Source organism: Macaca mulatta, chromosome 4 (assembly GCF_049350105.2).
Source record: "Macaca mulatta isolate MMU2019108-1 chromosome 4, T2T-MMU8v2.0, whole genome shotgun sequence".
Taxonomy (NCBI): Eukaryota; Metazoa; Chordata; class Mammalia; order Primates; family Cercopithecidae; genus Macaca; species Macaca mulatta.
Genome location: NC_133409.1, coordinates 37,530,347 through 37,536,346, shown reverse-complemented (window position 1 = coordinate 37,536,346; position 6,000 = coordinate 37,530,347). Strand labels below are relative to the sequence as shown.

The 6,000-nt window shown below is 41.7% G+C and overlaps 1 protein-coding gene across 1 annotated transcript in view; it reads left to right on the top strand.

Annotated features, from left to right (window-relative positions):
• The first annotated feature begins 319 nt into the window (after positions 1-319).
• Positions 320-6,000, top strand: part of STX7 (syntaxin 7) — a 54,898-nt gene continuing 49,217 nt past the window's right edge. The window contains 1 exon segment of the mRNA NM_001257724.1: positions 320-423. The gene's annotated coding sequence lies outside the window, so the exon portion shown is untranslated.

The window sequence follows — 6,000 nt, the reverse complement described above, 5'->3', positions numbered from 1 at the left end:
TGCAGTTAAAGGTTAGCAAACAAGATAGGCAGGAGCTAAAGGGGCGGGGTGAAGACCTGCGTGCAAGAAGGCTTCACCAGATAAAGAAGACAACTGTCCTCCATTCTGTCCTCTGCTTTTTTGCACGCAGGCTAAGAGGCGTTCACCATCTCTACGTCAGGCTTCAAAGAACAGCTCCCTTGCAATTTTGCTGATACTCCCATTCCTTAGCTTGGAACCGAAGGGGCGGTGAGGGCCGCTGTCACTCAGCCCCGCGGGCCAATAGAAAAGGGGTGAACCCCGCCTTCTTCCTTGAATTGTGCTGCGGGCATGCGCATTGGGCGTCCCCACGCCACCGCCCATCAGCTGAGAATTGCAGCTGAAGGCTCGGGGGTCGGTGGGTGACGGTGGTCGGAGGTGTAGGAGGGAGCCACCGAGGTCCAGGTAAGAGGACCCTGGGGAGGGGGGTTTCCTGGCCGTGCGACAGGGAGGCGCGGTGCCCCTGCGGCGCCGCTCCTCCTTGTTTGTGCGCGTGGTCAGGTGGCCGCCGCCCTGCGCTCTGCAGCAGGCACTCGGTAGGTGAGGAAGGGCCGGACTGCCCCGGCTCCCGGAGCGCCTGCGGCTCCCCATACCCCCAGGCCGGGTGCAGGGGCGCGGCGCGTTCCGCATTCCTGGAGTGCGCGGCTGTGGTTAGGTGGGCCTGGCCAGCCACGCACCCGCCGCGGTCCCATGGGCAGCGCTCCCGAGGCGCACGGCGTGGCCGGCGCCAGACCCGGCTGGGGCCCAGCTCAGGAATCCAGACACGACCAAATGACCTCTTCCTCTTTTCAACTCATGGATTGAAAAACACACTTTAAACTTCCCGAATATAGAGGAACTGAAAAATGTATGGCTGTAGCAGACAAACCGTGTATGTTTGTTTATTCAGTGGCTCGTAGTATTTGTTTTATTTGGCTTGATGACTTAACATACTTTCTTTGACATTCTTAGTATACACGTTTAATTAATTTACATAAAAACCTTTAAACATACATAAAGTATTTCTAGTATTTCCTCCACCTTGTTTTTTAGTTACTTACTTTCTTTAAATTCAGACAAAGAAAAAAAAGTTGCATTTCTGATCAAATGCTGTGTGTTTTTTTCCCACAAATTTCTCACATTTGCTTGACTCTTATCTATATACGTTAATTTTTGTTTACCTCAGATCGTTGTATTCTAACTATAATTATATATAGTATATAAAACTTGCCCAGAATCTGGAAGAAAAGAAAGTAATTATGAAATGCTGTGCTATTTAATAATGTTGGAAGTGAGCGTTTCTTCTGCAGGTTCTCTGAGCACACCTGGGCAGAGGCTGATAATGGTGTTAAACTGTGTTTGTGATGTGGCCAGGCCTTATAGGCCACTTTGAGAAGTTGGCCTCAGACTTGTGACTAGTTAAGAATTATGCTCTTAACTTCACAGTGTCTGCAGAGGTTAATATGATACCATATTAAGTCATTAACATCATCATTTTTCCTCGGATATGTTACTTATGTTGCTCTTGATAACAAAATCAATTCTCATTTTGATTATGACCCCAAACTTTAAGTGCTGATGATTGAAAAGTAAATTATAGAAAATATCCACAGTAAGTCTGAGTAAAGTTTACTGTGATTCCATTTAATTTGCAAGTTTCGTGTGTGAAAGTTTGAAAAAAATAATCCTTGATATTGTGAACTAAAACCAAGTAGTACAAGAGTTCAGTGATGGAAGATCTAAGGCCAAAGAATGCAGTTAATGTAGTTTGTGCAGAGGATACTTATGTAGACAGTTCCTTGAGCATTTAGTATGCACCAGGCACTGTAGATTACACAGAATGACAAGGTCATCTATCCCCTGTTTATATTCCAGAAGTAGCTCCTGTTTGTATTCCAGAGGTATAGGGATCAATAATAAAGGTTTGTATTCCAGAGGTGTAGGGATCAATAATAAACAGTAACTAATTAGACTATTGAGTATTGTGAAGCAGTAAGTTAGATTGACAAAGAGTGGCCTGTGGTGAGTTCTCACTTTCAGATCAGAGTGGTCACAAAGGTTTCTCTAGCATGTGATGAGGCCTTGCTGGGGAGAAGGAGCCAGTCACATGGAGATCATGAGAAGAGCCTTCTAGAAATAGGAAATGGCACCCAGCAAAGGCCTAAGGCAGCAAGGAGCCTGCGACCTTCGGGATCTGAAAGAAGGCACTGGAATTTTATGTTTTAGAAATGGTAATATTTACCCTCACGCTGGGTGTGTGTTCTTAGGAAGTGGGTACATTCATTCATTCTACAAATATTTGTTAAGCACTTATGATGTAGCCAGGCACTGAGAATAGTGCAATCCACAAAACAGGCAAAAAAATGCTCACCCCCCACCCGTCAGAACTTATTTGGGGTAGAGGGTAGAGAGAAGTCCAGTTGTTTATGCTGATGTTAATGATTAAGAAAGTGAAATTGACCCCTTCTTTGCCCAGAGTAGATTTATAGAGCATGAGATATATGCTAAATGGAAATCTTAAGGATTCTACAGTGTATCTGATTTTAACTGGGAGTAGTCTTTGACACTTTAAGATTACATTTTAACGTTCCCTTTGTTCATTCTTTTGTGTTCTTTAGAAGCAGTCTTGAGAAGACGCTTATCTGAGTGTTGCACTTTGATTCTCCCTTCCTGTTTTTCTCTTTATGGTGTTTGTGTATCTTCATAGAAAGATGATTATTGAGATGTGGAGATTGGCACTGTGCAATAGCTCTTTCTGTGATGATGGACGTGGTCTGTGAATGAGCTGTCCAAGCTGCTGGCCACTAGGAACACAGAATTTTTGAACGTTTGAAAGGTGTCTAGTATGACCGAGGAACTGAATTTTTCATTTAACTTAATTTTAATTTTTAATTTTTTAAAAACAAGAGCTACAATGTAATTTAAGTGATATACAATATAAAACGGTGTAAATTGTCACATCAGAAAATGAAATGTAGAGTAAAAGTGTAGTTTCTTAATGCAGTTACCTTGTTAACAGCTTATAATAAGATATTTTTTGCTTTTATTTTAATTGACAGATAATGATTATACACATTTGTGGGGTACATGTGATACCTCAGTAGATGTATACAATGTGTAATGATCAAATCAGGATAATTAGCATATCCATTACCTCAAACATTTAACATTTCTTTGTGTTAAGAGGATTCACAATTCATTCTTCTAGCTATTTGAAAATATGCAATAAATTGTAATTAATTATAGTCACGTTTTAGGGGTATAGAACACTAGACTTCATTCCTCCTACCTAGCTGTATTTTAGTGTTAGTTAACCAACCTTTGGCTATCCCCCCTCCCGCCATCCTTCCCTGCTTCTAGTAACCACTATAATTTAAGTTTTAACAGCCCGTTTAGTTAGTGGCTACTCTATTAGTGCAGGTCTAGGTAATGAATTCTATAATTATTATTCTGAGCAATGAAATAGGAATTCTGAGTGGGTTTTCAAAAGTATTCAACAAGAGTACTTTAGTGCATAGCTGCTCTGGGCTAGGTAATGGAGACTGATGTGGAAAAGCAGACATCTGAATCAGCACCCATTTAGCCTATACGCAGAGATCATAAGCTTTTAATGAATTTGTAGTTACCTATCATATCTGTCTCTGCATGTATTTGTATACGTATATTTTAAAGACAACCATTTGGTTCCTTTCCTTTGTGTGTCTCATTATCAAAAGAGCCACCTGTTGTTGCCTTTTGGATACCACGTATTAGAATAATAATAGAGAAAAGGAGTAAGCTGTTCCTCTCTGTTACCTTGATCAACTCCTGTAGTTATCCCAGGCATGTTCCTTCATCTTAGGAGTGGAGGAATAGCAAAACTTCATACGGGGCTTGCAGAAAAGTGGTAAATCTGGTTTTTCTTTTTTCTTTCTTTTTTTGAGATGAGTCTCACTCTGTTGCCAGGCTGGAGTGCAGTGGTGTGATCTCGGCTCACTGCAACCTCCGCCTCCTGGATTCAAGCGATTCTCCTGCCTCAGCCTCCTGAGTAGCTGGCACTACAGGTGCATGCCACCATACCCAGTTAATTTTTGTATTTTTAGTAGAGACGAGATTTCACCATGTTGGCCAGGATGGTTTCGATCTCTTGACCTTGTGATCTGCCTGCCTCGGCCTTCCAAAGTTCTGGGATTACAGGCGTGAGCCACTGCACCCAGCCCAAATTTGGTTTTTGGTTTTTCTAACTGAGTGAGTTCATCTGCTCTTAATTTTGTTGTACGAGGAAGCAGTATGGTTTAGTGTTTAAAAAATGTCAGCTCTATGGTTATTTTCAAATTTTAGCTCCTTTGCTTAAGCAGATTATTTATTCTCATTATGCCTCAATTTCTTCATGTAAAAAAATCACATTAGTAATTATACCCACATCATAGGCTTGTAAGAATTAACTGAGAAAATAAATTTAAAAGTCGTAAGCACAATGTTTAGGAAATATGAGTACTAGATGAGTGTTGGCCATTGTTAACTTTGTTTTATTTTACATATCTTTCTATCTTTCGCAAATTGCTTTTCATTCTTCACTCATGATACCTGGCTAGATACAGTGGCTCAAACCTGTAATCACAGCACTTTGGGAGGCTGAGACCAGAGGATCGCATGAGCCCAGGAGTTCAAGACCAGCCTGGGCATCAAAGTGAGACCCCCATCTCTATAAAAAAAATCAAAAAATTAGTGGGATGTGGTGGCAGGTGCCTGTGGTCCCAGCTACTCGGGATGCTGAGATGGGAGGATTGCCTGTGCCCGGAAGTCAGGGCTTTAGTGAGTCGTGATCACACCACTGCACTCCAGCCTGGGTGCTCTTGTCTCAAACAACAATGACAGCAACAACAGCCAAACAAAGAAAAAGTAAAACAAAACTTACGATTCCAGTCAATCTAAGTGGCACCACTTTGGGTGAATGAAGCCAGTTGCCAATTGTCTCACCAGCAGGAACTTTCTTGCGTTTAGTAGCTTGAGGAAAGTGATGAAGAAAATTGATTGTGTTTGTGACTAAGTGGTTGATTTTCCAGAGAGGAAAAAAGGTGGCCTTGAAAGAAAACAGTGAGAAGACTTGGAGTTCACTGGTGTGAGTTTCGGGGGTAAGGAAGATGCTGTAGAATACTATCCTTGACTTGATAGAGCTGTTTATGGGAGAGAGAGTAGGCCTCAGGTGTGATTGCATGGTTTTGAGACAGGTGAGTTTCTGATGGTCTTATGCTGATGTTGGTCCTGTAGCTGCAAGAACAGATCATAACTTTCCTCTGTGTAGGGTGGAAAAGCAATTGTCTCTGGATGTGCATTATCTCATTTTGATCCTGGCAATGGGCCCAAATGCAAAGTGTCTTGCCCAAAGTAGAGGTTTCTTGTTGCTACTTCCATTGTGTGCTGCACAGGAAATGGCTGAGTTCTTGTAGCTTCACAGACATGTAGACACGAGAGAAAGCCAAGGGTATGAACTGGATACATGGATGTGTGACTCATTCAGGTATCATTAAAATGGAACCATGTGTATGGAGGAGCGTCCCCAGAGAGTACAGGAATAACAAACTGAACAATTTTTCACTCAATGTGTTTGTTTTGGCTTGTAAGCCAGTTTTTCCAGAGATCTACCTGATAGAGGGAAAGGAGAAAGGAAGATGTCATTGAACCAAGAGAAAATTGTCTTTATCCATACCTTGGAATATTGTTTGGCAGTAACAAGGAATGAAGTACTGATATATGATACAGCACAGATGGACCTTGGAAGCATGTTAAGAGAAAGAAGCTAGTCTCGAAGAACACATTGTATGATTCCATTCCTATGAAATGTCCAGAATAGGCAAACCTATAAAGATACAAAGTAGATTAGGAGTTGCCTTTGGCCAGTGAGGTTGGGGAGAAGTGGAGAGTGATTGCTAATGATGACAAACTTTCCTTTTAGAGTAATAGAAATGTTCTAAAAGTAATGATTGTACAATGTTGCGAGTATATTAAAAACCATTGGATTGT